This window comes from Acanthopagrus latus, chromosome 4 (assembly GCF_904848185.1).
Source record: "Acanthopagrus latus isolate v.2019 chromosome 4, fAcaLat1.1, whole genome shotgun sequence".
NCBI lineage: Eukaryota > Metazoa > Chordata > Actinopteri > Spariformes > Sparidae > Acanthopagrus > Acanthopagrus latus.
Genome location: NC_051042.1, coordinates 7,199,416 through 7,212,496, shown reverse-complemented (window position 1 = coordinate 7,212,496; position 13,081 = coordinate 7,199,416). Strand labels below are relative to the sequence as shown.

Below are 13,081 nucleotides of genomic sequence, written 5' to 3'. Positions count from 1 at the left end.
ACGATTGTTTTCATTATATTATTTTCCAGATCAATCAGTTTTTTGATTGGTCTACAATTTGTCTGGAAATAGTGAAAAACGTAATTCACAGTTTAAAAAGTTCACATTTGGAACATTTTCTGCCATTTTCTGCCATAATGCTGCAAACCATGAAACCATAATGGTTATTTTTATCCTTATTATTTTATTGGTTTAATCAAATATAAAGTAGCCAGTGTTGATGGAAAGTGGCTTAGTAACTGCTCATAGTGATCAGAATAGACACGTTGATACAGAAACTACTAGCACGTCTGAGTTTGTTGCTCATGCTTTGAATTTGGTTTAAAAACTCTCACTTCTAACGTTTTTTGTCTCCGAAAGCCGAAAGGGACATCTTTAAAAACAAAACCTGGTTAAGACCAATAGCTGCACATTGCACCCCGGCAGCACTGCAGATGTCTCCACGTGGCTCAGTTCAATGTTTCGTGCCATGGACACACACACAAATAAAAGTAACACATTAGTCTGAGGATAAAAACTAGAGTGTTTACTTTTGAATCCATGGCGTTAGATAAAACCAGGAACTCGTTTTATGTCTTAATCTCCATATAAACAAGGTGGCATATGAGGAGCACTCTGAAGCTGTTGAACAGTGACACAGTTTGTGTTTGTTTAGCACTTGTGCTATTGTGTGACTGACTGGATTTTGGGTTGTTTTGCACCATCTGCCTCCTGCAGAACAGTATTAGCGCTCTTTGGTGCAAATACAATGATTCCAGTGTTTTCCTGGTCACATCTGTAGTTGGGAGACACATAAAATGCTTTGCAGAGTTCCTGTTTGTTGAAAGGCAGTGTTGTCACTCAGATTAATGGGTTATTAACAGGGTTATAAACAGGGTTATTAACAGGGTTACCACACAGCGCTTGATCTGAGAAATACTTAATGGTCACTACTTAAAGTTGTCATTTGGGTAATTAAGACATGATCACTCATTTTTTCAGAGATTATAATATTGATTAAATGATAACAGACTTCATTATTAAATATCACTTAAATTTTACTTTATTATTTTGAACACCATTCACTTTCTGGCTCATATTGTACCAGAGCAGTGAGGAGATGGACTATGTTGTGCTTAATGGCTAGAGGGCAATTAGTGTAGTGTAGTGTAGGTGGTCAAACAGCCTCTGCTTGCTTTCAGGCTGCTGCTGTCCAATGACAGTAATGACAATAAGCTGTATGAGCTTTACAGTCAGTGAAATCAAACAAATATCGCTTTATTTTTGGATGGACAGTAAACAGGCAGTGCAGTTCTGATCATCATTTAAGTCATATTCAAGCAAAAAATACTAAACATTCTCTGGTTCTGGCTTCTCAAACATAAAGATATGATGCGTTAAATGATATTAGACTAAATACCTGTGAGTTTTGGATGGTGAGACAATCTGAATTAAAGCTGCAGCAAAGAATACATTTTACAGGAATAAAGGCCGATTCCAGCTTCTTCTTTCTGGTATCTTTACTCCTCTATGACAGTCAAATGAACATTTTTGGGTTGAGGACAAAACAAGACATTTGAGGACATCATCTTGGGCTCTGGGAAACACTGATCAGCATTTTGCAGGCCAAAGAACTAACAGATGAAAATAATGGATAGTTGCAGCCCTAATCTGAATAATTTCTTGAAGTGTTGGAAAATATTATCAGAATGTTTCACTACTTCATGCTATTTCACAGATAAAACAATTTGTTGGTTAAGATATATAGGAAAGTGACTATCTAACTATTAGTTACAGCTCCGATGGATATAATGTAATCTCCTCATGATCGGCGCTCTTGATATCACAATACAATGCTCCTGGTGATAAAAGGTTCCATGCTCAATGCCCCTGAGCTGAACGCACTCCAACATAAGAAAATACTCCCAAATACAGAAAACACAACAAAATATAGCCATGTTTTAGTTGTGCTTTCTATACTTGCAGCAAGTTTGCTTCACCTTTGTCTCTATGTGTATTCTTGAGCTGCAGTGTGTCGAGCTCTCATGGCCGCTGTACATTAACTTTTTCATCAAAAGTATAATGTGTCAGCAGGCTGATGGTCTTAACAACAGACTTGCTCATTTTGAAAGCACAGAACATTAATGGATGATTAGATACTGTTTACTGTGGTGGCACATGCAGATCTGTTGTCATGTTACATTCATCAGCCTACATGTGGGGCATGGCACATTTTCTTCAACAAGCCTCAAATGTACAGGCCAAGAATCATTAGGCATGTATAATTCTGACCGTGTGTAAATGGGCATTTTTTTTGTACAAGAAGTCTTTAGTTCATTAATTTCTGATACTGGGTGAGAACATGTGAAGTGTCTTTGGGTCATTTTGTTGTTGTTTCTCAATGTGACTCCTGCAGTGCTCGATGAAGGTGGGCCACTGTGTGTTCAATAAAACTACAGAGTGCACAAACAAAAGAAGATGTGAGGGAGGTTGGAAAGATGGGATTCGAACAATGATTATCAGGTGTCTATGCAAGCTGGTGCAGTTTGGTCAGCCAAGGCCACGGTCACATTTATGTGTAGGTTATAATCCAGTTCATCACAAGCATCTCACTTGCACAGAGGTAAACGCTCTACATGTGGCTGCACAGCTCGTCAGTAACAGGACGATGGCTGTGGTGGATTTGTTTCAGTGTTACTGCCTCACGTATGTTCAAAATGTTCATCTGCCACTGCCTTGTCACTCATAACAATGGATGGAAATCATCATCAGCAAAGGGAAATTGACAGTAACTATTACGAATATGTAAAATATTTCTACAGTTCAGGTGTTAAGAAATATCCATGTGAGTTTTGGCCAGCCTTGCTTTTATTCTGCATGATGCCTTGTTTTGAGAAAAATGCATCTTAATCCAAAATATGTTTGTATTTGCTTTCCTGAGGGTGCTCCTCTCTCTCTCTCTCTCTCTCTCTCTCTCTCTCTCTCTCTCTCTCTCTCTCTCTCTCTCTCTCTCTCTCTCTGTCTCCCCCCCTTCCTCTCTCTCTCTCTCTTTCATTGTGTCTTTGGAGCCTGTCACTTGTGTCCCCTTTTTTGCTTTCTTCTTTATTTTATTTTTTGGTAAACCTTCCAACTTCTGGATTTTCTACATTCATAACATTTTGTAGACAGCAATATGAGATGTGATTGAAAATGGAATATGTGCAATGTTGATTAAAGAAAAAAAATAATATATTAAATAAAAAGTCAGAAAACAGAAGTGTTTAAGATGTGCTTTCTTTGATGAATGTAGCTCAACGTCAGGTCATCTACATCCCTTCCACCTCCCAATTTGAAAATTAGCTCGTAAACATGGAATATGGATATGATATCACACATATTGTAGAAATGTTGACATACATATGATTAGTACACATTTGAATGTATTCTTAACACACGACATTTAATTATTTCAACTGGGCTGAAAACTCCATTTTTATAATCTGTGATTGGATTTCTTTAGATGTACATACAGAGAAAAAAACATATTGTCTTTGTACACAGTCCAAGAACAGAGACAACAAAATGAAGTTAGTGTCTAACTGGAAGTGCAAAAAAGCAATAACAACAAGGCTGAGAGCATCAGAGCAGCACACAGAGCCAAAGCCGTGCTCCTTTTCCATCACAGTTCTCTTTGCAGTTTGGTCAGTGAGGTTACTTTGAGACTCAATTTAGTAAAGGTTTGTATCTTTCCCTGCTGTTATCCTGCGCTGCTCTCTGTACAGAGACGCAGGTGATAAAAGCTGTGTCAGTGACTCGACTGACAATTCAGGAGCTTCTGGACTGATAATTCCAGTAGTCATTGTTTAGGGAGCAGCCAAACTGATTTCCCTTGTCAGTCTAAATGTGTTTAATACGACTGTGTTGCAGTAATGACGGCGTCACCACAGAGCTCAACAGTGAAATTAGGTGACAAATGAGCCTATTCACAGGAGTTCCATACCCTCAGTAAAAGATACAACAATGTTTAACCTCCGGGTCAGGGTGTGTCACTGGCCTTATCAGCGGCCAAACTGAGTCTTTGAAAAAAGAAAAAAAAAAAAAAAGTCTTATTCTTAGGTTTCCTGCTTCCCTCCTCTGACTCTTACAGGTTGTGATCTTGGTTTGATAATAACGCAGAAAGACAGAGTAAAGCAGGTTGTTCTCCTCTCCAGACATGATCTGGTTTCTCAGATAAACATATCACTATCCTTTTGCTGGACCAGTTCTTCAGTATTACAACACTATGTATGATATATTAAATTATTATGATATTATTATTGTTTAACTCAGAATATAAAGAAATAAATCTAAACAATCTGCACCTATAAGCAGTTGGCTGAACTGTTGGACATATTTGTGAACATCACTTGTGTCCCTCAGACAAAATCAGCTCTGTCAGCGAGGCTGAGTATCACACTCACACAAAGTTTTCAGCCACAGTGGCCTTCTACGGTGGCTGCTTTTGAAACCTGATGCCCAGGCCATTCATGTTCGACACCGTTTAAATATTTTAAATGGGTCCGTTGTGGTGCAATTACTTGACTGTTGGACAAACACCAGTGCATCCATCAAGCTGCTGATGGACAGATTGCAGCCAGGTTGCGCTTGACCCTCCTCACTACAAAACACACAAAAGTTCTGTTAGGATGGGGTCTCTTCACCTTCACGGGTGAGGGAAAACTACAAATAGTAAACACTATTTATTATTTTTAATGCTTCATAAACCTTTAAGACACTAAATATGTCTGCCATGAATTTGCTGCGCATGACAGCGACCCTGAAAGGTCAATGTATGACCCTGAGATCAGGTCACAGAGAGGAACAGCGGTGAAGATATATATAGGATCTCAGCCTTTACAGCTGTCTCCACAAAAAAAGACAACATACACAAAAGCTATCACACAAAATCACAGATACACATGCACACACACATGCACAAAGCAACCACACACACTGACGAGCACTAAGCATAAACCCGGACAAACTCGTTTTTGCCACTTTATCTTGTATTATCTATCTATCTATCTATCTATCTATCTATCTATCTATCTATCTATCTATCTATCTATCTATCTATCTATCTATCTATCTATCTATCTATCTATCTATCTATCTATCTATCTATCTGTCTATCTCAGGCAACAATGTGCATTCTCAGTTCTTGCATTTTTGATGTTGTGAGATACATTGTGCTCTACAATGTTCCCACTTTTTTCATGTGTTTGTAATGTTTAATATTTATGAGATAAAAATGCTCTATCAATTTGTAAAATCCCTAATTATTACTAATTCTTTTTCATAATCTGAGCAGGGCAGGCACAATTAGCTCAGGGAGTCTCTTAAACAAACCTGGAGTCCTGGTTTAATTTTTAATCAGAACACAAACATTGTTCTTCTTTATCCAGTAGAGCTGTAACAACTCACTGATGAATCCATTTTATATCAACTATTAAATTAAAGTCCACTTATTTTGATAATCAGTTCATCACCTTGAGTGATAAAAAACAATTCTCTGATTCCAGCCTCTTAAATGTTTCTTTGCTCCTCTGTGAAAGTAAACTTAATATCTTTGTGCACAAAATAAAACAAGACATTCAGAAGTATAAAATGTATAAACCAGACAACTTCTGTAATTGATAAAAGGGCAAAATCATTAACAGATTAGTTGACATTAGTTGTAGCCCTACTGGCCAGCAGCCACCATTAAGTTTCAGTTAAGTCTCTCCTAACACATGAGTAGTGCTTTGTTGTCATTCGACTCCACCGTGTGAGTACATACAGCACAGTTTGCTGTCGCAGATTCAACAGTATATTAGCCACAAATCCAAAGGCTCTTACAGTTTTCTAAAGTCAGGAAGTGACCCTCAGAAATGCTCTTAGATAAAAAGGTTTGAGTTGTATTGAGAAAATTCAGTATTCATCCCTGAAATATTCATCTCAGTGAGATGAATGTAATTATGTGTAAGATGAGTCACAGTTAAAATAGTTTGAGTGCATTTGGGGCTGAGCAGAAAGAATAATATCATTAGTTAAATAATAAACTTTACACAGAGACAGAGAGCTGCCACAGCACCGTCTCAGCTTCACACTCATCACAGCAGCTGCTGCTGTCTTCCAGGATAAGACCCCATCACTCATAGGTGTAAGACAACACCTGACAGGAAACAATATCTCGGCACATGGTCCGAGGCTGCTCTCATACATTCATGCCCGTGAATTTGGCGTTCACATTTTCCCTTCTGCATGGAAACCCAACGCCGCTGTACCACACGCTGCTGAACCCTGAAACCCAATCGCCCAGGTCCCAGAAGGTACCTGCCTGCTCCTTTACAAACAGCGCTCCTGCCGCAGGGCTGCGGATGGAAAAGTTGTCAGCAACAATTGTGTTTGCTGCTATAGACAAACAGTTCTTTTACATCAAGAAAATATCAGTAGGCCTTCTGCCAGTCAAATGCAGCATGACTCAGGCCAGTGACCTCCTCAGGGGAACATTTACTAGCTTCTGCACTTAGATCCAGTGGTGCTAACCTTGGACTTACTCCCCTGGCGTATTCCTTTCACTCTCAATTTATTACATTTGACAGTCAGTGACATTGGATAGATGTGTTGTAAAGGATGGATGTATCATTTTTCAGTCTTGCTGTCATATTTATCTGTGTCTGAGATGAGAGATTTCCACAGAAAACAGAGATAAATATTTAAATAGACATACAGATGGATACATAGATAGACCAATACAAAACAGATGAATTCACTAAATCCAAACAAACCAACTTATAAGTTCAATTGTCAGAAAGAGTGAGTCTAAAAGAGGGCTGGAGAAAGAGAGAGAGAGAGAGAGACAGTAGCACACTTATTCTACAGCTCCAGTTCCATCAAATCATCAGCAGTTTTTATTGGATTCAGCTCCTTGGAAGTCGGGAGGCTTAAGCAGCTTGTTAGTTTCAAATCCTTCTGCATACAATGGAGAAGAAATCACAGCTTGTGTTGTTGGGATAAGGTGTTATTACCCTGATAAGACTGCCATGAGTGTGAATTCAATTCAAATATTTTTCACTTCTCACAGCATCATTACAAACAGCAAGGAAAAGAACACTGTCAGATGTTGTTTTATAATTTAATAAGAAAACTCATGGTGTTTGAATACTTTCAAATAAAGTCAAACTCATTTTTGGAAGAGGATACCAACATAGCTGTTGGGAAGTAAACATTTCTGATAGATATATTGGCGGATATACAAACATTTTTCTCAGTGATCATTGAAATGTGGTTATCAATCGCTATATTACATATAGCATTTCACATTTCACTGCAGTAGGATAATTACAGTCTAAAGGCCACATATGTTCGTCCTCCATGTTGGCATGGATGTTAAGCAATACAGCCACTAGAGGGCACATCTCAGGGTACAGTCAGTCTCACATGTACCTTCACTTTCCCTTCAACACTGTCTTTGTGCCTGGGTGAAGTAAATGCCTAACACCTCTTCAGAAAGCTCCACCATTTTTAAAACTTTGTCCTCTTGAGGTCATAAAGGTCATGTCACTTTTGAACTATTGGCTACGCTGTTTCACTGCTGCCCACGATTAGCAAGGGTACAGCTCCTTATCTGTAAGCTTTCATATAGATCTGTCCACCAATATAGACACTAGACTTTCCATATTTGTATGCTTATCTAACTTTGACCATAAATGAATAATAAAAAAATCTTATTTCATTTGTTTATGAATAAATAATCAGTCAGTGAAGATCTTTCTCTTCTGCTTAAAATTTCTTCCCCAAAACTATATAGTGCACTAGTAAAAAGTGGCACCAGTGCACTGAAACAGTCAACTTACTGGGGATTTGATAATTATAAACTATCTTAAGCAACAAGTATGCTGATATCAATAAATCTGTGATTGGCCAGATGACCAGGTTCTACTGTCCACTTTCTAACCTTGTGGGACGCAGAAGTGCCATCCCTTGTGTCACATCTCACATGCTCAGAGCTGCACTCACAGACCCAGAATAGAGCCTCTGACAGATCTTCATCCATCTCTGACACTTCAAGGTGTGAGAATGGAAAGAGGTCAAGGGTCAGGATGTCCAAAATAGGCCAGACCCTACCAGTAGGTCGGGCACCTCGGTGTCGGGGCCTCCCACAATGTGTAAGTGTATTCTCGCTGCCAATCATCACAGGCTGTCTCCAAGGTAAGGTGGAGGTGAGTCTATTTCGGTTTGGACACCAAAGAATAGGTGTTTTCTCTGCTCGTGTGGTAGAAGACATCAGACAGGTGATTGACTGTGTCCTTTTCAAACACGCTCATCCTTTCACTGCAGGCTATGCAGAGTGCTCCTCTACACAGCTTCCTCAGATGGCGATGCATGATAGCGCAAGGTGGTCGCACAGCTGGGTCACCTCTGAGCACCTCCCCGCCCTGACATGTTCGTGAAAAGCAGCCCAATTCATTCTGTTCGAGCTGTGTGATTCAGTCACCTGCTTGAGCAGCTCACTCTCAAGTTCATACGGCTCGGAAAGAGGTAGAAGAAAGGCAGTGATCTCGCTGACATCTGAATTAGTCATGTGAACAGTCTCGCTTCACTTGTCAAGAGAGATCAATTGAAGTGTATTTCCCAAACTCCCGAGGATGCTGGGAGCAGAGGAGAAGGGTTGTAACTCAGGGGAAGTGATACAGGAGTGAAGAAAGGGGAGGATGGTTTCAGTGTTGAGAAGTACTAGGGTGAAGTGTATGAAGGGACATTTCTGTTTGTTGTCATGGTAACAGGCAGTGTGGTCTGTAGCAAAAACATATCCCGAGCACAGAGGCTTGATCAGGATCCAGCAGCTCCTCGCAGCACTCCTCCATTTTGAACGTAGGAACGCTGATTGTGTTGCAAATGTTTAATGATCTGTGATGCTCTGAATCATATGAAACATACAGACAGGCAGAGCCGAAGAAAAACAGGGACAGTTTCATGTAAAACTGTGCTGTGGTGCAATCAGGGTGGATGTCAGCCTCAGAAATGAGAGGTGAGTCACTGAATTGTTGAGGGGAGCGAGAAAAGGACATTTCCTTTTATGGTTTCTACGATTTCAATGCAGCCATGCATAAAGGTGAGAGAAAAAGAAGTCAACTACAATAATATATACAGTAAGGCTGGTACTGAACAGATTTAAAGGTGTAACCATTGTTCTGACAATCAGAGGAATAAAACCACATAAACATGGTTGTAGACAGCGTTGGGTGGGGCTGAGTATTCTCACTGCCTTCAGTCAATGTAATCCCTTAAGTCATCTAAAGCTTTATCCTGCATATTGTTGCAGGGTCTCTTACTTCACTGTAAGGATAAATGTAAGGATGTGAGGAAATATCAGCAGTATTTACATTATTGATTAAGTACAAGAAAATATTCAGAATACATTAATTAGACGTAGACCTCAGGTGACATCAGTTTTTGCCAGCCTGTAAGGCTACTTCCAGTTTTTCACTCACATTGTGGTTTTAATAAGGACGCCTGCCTGTCACTGGTCTAAAATCATTAAAAGCACAAGTTATTCAGTAATTTGTAATATTCTAATTACTTTCTAAAACCAACAAGTGTGGTTACTAATTAATCAATTACTTCAACTGTTAAATGAATCACAAAATATTTTGATGAATTATTAATCAGTTAATCGGTCAAACTTCATTTCAGTTTATTAAATGTGAATTTTCTTCTGGTTTCTTTTTCCATGACAGCAAAATGAACATCTTTAAGTTGTAAGAGAAGAAGACGTTGTCCTCCTTGTTTTACACTGACTGAAATGTTGACGAACCAAACTGATAATTGATTCATCTGGAAAATCATCAACAGACTAATCAACAGATTAAATGTTAGTTGAAGTCCAACACACACACACACACACACACACACACACACACACACACACACACACACTGCACTCAGAAGTCTTGGATTGTCTGTGGGTGGAAAAAAAAGCCACATGTCTCTGTTCTTTTCAAGAAAACGGCTAAAATTAGCACGACCTTTTTAAAATCGTGTTTTTTTTCAGGCACAAAAATAGAAATCAAATGGCTCACAGGGAAACAAAAGCCTTCCCCATTCTGAACATCACACAGTCTGCGCCTGGGAGCTCAGGCTTTGCATAAAATGAGCATTGATAAATTTAGCAGTGCTTACGTAACTCGCACTCAGTTTGAATCTTACTGATGAGGCAGAAAAAGACGTTTATTTCATTTTAGCTTCAGCCTCTGTTGATGATATTTGCAGCAAAGCCGCCAACATGCACCAGCAGTGACAGCAGCATTTGACAAGGAAAAGGGGGGATCACTAAGCTGACGGACGCCAGCCTGAGAAGGTAATGTTATAGAAATATTTGTATGAACTTAACCTCCCCTCCTCCTCCTCTCCCTCCCCAACCTGCAGCCTCCACATGAATATCCAAATCCATAAACCCCTGAGAAGCTGTCAGTCTATGTTGGTGGTACCTGCGTTCAACTTCCAGTGTGTAGAGTAAAAGCGTCTGACAGAGGTTTCTGGAAAAAAAGAAAAAATGAAACAAAATGAGTGCACTCTATTAATATTCAAAGAATCATCACCAAAGAATGGCTGTTTAACAAATAGCTTCGACAGAAAAAGAAAAGAGCCTGTCAGTTCTGCAGGATGTGTTCTTTTCTCTTCACTGCATCTGGAGGCATGAAACACTCAGATGCACTGAGGCACGATGGTAAGAGATACCCATCAAAAGAGTGCATCAGCCAGGGAGAAACCACTCTCCTTCACTTCGGATGGACAATTCTGTTTCAATCTGAGTAGTGCGTAGAAGACGTCCACAGTCACAGACCCATATATTGTATTAATTCAAGAATTAAGTGATGCATTTCAGACTTGGCATCTGCGTTTGGTGGAGAGGGCAGACATGGAAATCAACAGCGCCACTGCAGAAAAGCGAATGTCAATTTATCTCATCACCGGGAAGCAGTTACCTGTCTTTAGACTGTTGCTTAGCTGTTTCTCTGCTCCACAGAAAGATCCAGAGACTTGAAGGGAGAACATACTGAAGGGCTGCACACAATCTCTTCCAATTCTCCTCTGGCAAAATGACCACCCAGCCATGCCAAATGTGGATCAGGAACGAGAGAGAGATGAACATTACACAAGCAAAAGGAATTCTGGGTAATACAATGCCAGTGATAAGCCTTTAGATAGTCCTCTGTCCATTTTGTTCAACATGAGCAGACACTGTGATGGTTGCAGGCCCGCTGAGCACTAGGTGGATAGAACAGTTTCTCTCGATGATGCAACACCAAGAGAGCCGTGCAGCCGCAAAGTGGAGCGAGAATAGCAGCAGAGAAAACTTCAGCAGAGAAATTATTTAAATTCTTTTTTGGTGATCAAATGTTTTTATTCAAGCAAGATAACAAGTTACAACCAAAAAACATGACTCATTAATGGACAATAGAGACAGTACAAAATTGACTGTAACAGCTAAACAATGATAAGATAATAATAGTAATAGTGATAACCTTGCACCTCAATAAGGTGCAAGCAAAACCAAACCAAACCAAAAGGACATTAAAAAGAGAGAGAGAGAGAGAAAGGGCATCACCCCACACCCCAGCACCACACTCATATTGGTGTGCTCTCTCAGTTCTAGTGAATGGAGCATAAATGTGATGTGTTTGTACACACACACACACACACACACACACACACACACACACACACACACACACACACACACACACACACACACACACACACACACACACACACACAATGCAAAAATGCAGGGAAGAGCTTATCTCATAAGTTCTTTCAGTGAATCAGCTGCTGCACACCAGTTGTTTATGGAAGCCTCACTAGCGCCATTAATTCTAGCAGTAGACAGTTCTAGACAAATTTTATTTAGGAAGGTAAGTGCCCAGTGTCTGATGGTAAGAGAATGGGGAGGTTTTCTTCTTGGCAGCTGTCAGGCCAGCTAGTACAGTGTGCTTTTTAAGGTTAATAATATTAACCTCTGACAGATCAGTTAGCAAAAGGACAGGTATAGTCACTGGTATGGTCACTGATACCAAATCAGAAAGCTTGGCTGCCACCTTGGACCAGAATTGTGAGACTGGAGGACAATTCCACATTATACGCAAAAAAGTGCCAGAGGTCTTCATAGAACAACAGCTGAACAAGGGATCAGTTATCAACTTCATACAATGGCGTTTGCAAGGGGTCAAATATGTTCTGTGTACATAGTTAAAGTGGATCTGTTGGTGGTTGGGGTTGAGGGAAGCCTCTCTAATATTTGCCCAGACCTGTGACCAATCAAAGTCAGATTCCAAATTGGGGAAATCATACCTCCATATTCTGTCAAGTGGTAGTTTATCATTTCTTCCTGGAGGCCTCCTATAATAAAGAGCGGAAACTCTACCTCTCTTTTTAATTCAAGTGGCAAGTAGTTTGTACAGTGGGTGAATAGGTGATGGTTGGTGTCCCGGAGCACCATGCACCTGTAAAGATGATCTAAGTTGCAGATAGAAAAAAAAGAGTTTGCAGGCAAATTATACCTGTCTCTAATATCTTGAAAAGTGCTCAGCCCAGTGTCACTATATACCTCGTCAAAAGTGCGAATATTACTGTTACTCCAGGTGGAACACGAGATTGGTCTCCCTCCGATTAATAGGCCATGGTTGGTAAAGATCGGTGTAAGTGTATACCACTTACAGGAGATTTTATACTGAAGCTCAGCCGCACGCCATGTCTGAATGAGTTGTGAAACTGTTGGGCTAAAATGTATCCTGCATTGTTTATTGGATATGTTAGCAAAGAGAACCTCCTGCAAGTTCCAGGGTCTCACACAGTTAGCTTGCGTCAGGAAACTAAGGTATCAGTCATGCCACACAAGTAATGGCCTAAGTTTGAGGTGCGGTCACTTTCTATTCCAAATAAATCGAGACACACTAGAATGTATTTTGTTCCAATAATTGACAGCAGGAGAGACGGGGATCACTGAACTGATCAAATTTATCCTGGGCCAAATGTTCATTTTGACAATAGAGACACAGGCTCTGAGAGACTTGGGGAGACTGAGCCACCTATCCAAGTC

At 40.0% G+C, this 13,081-nt stretch overlaps 1 long non-coding RNA gene across 1 annotated transcript; it reads left to right on the top strand.

The window, feature by feature from the left end:
* Positions 1-8,796: 8,796 nt before the first annotated feature.
* On the top strand, positions 8,797-11,318 carry LOC119018471. The gene is made up of 4 exons (XR_005074769.1): positions 8,797-9,010; positions 9,720-9,853; positions 10,252-10,339; positions 11,009-11,318. It is a non-coding gene; the product is annotated as an uncharacterized LOC119018471 (long non-coding RNA).
* Positions 11,319-13,081: the final 1,763 nt, after the last annotated feature.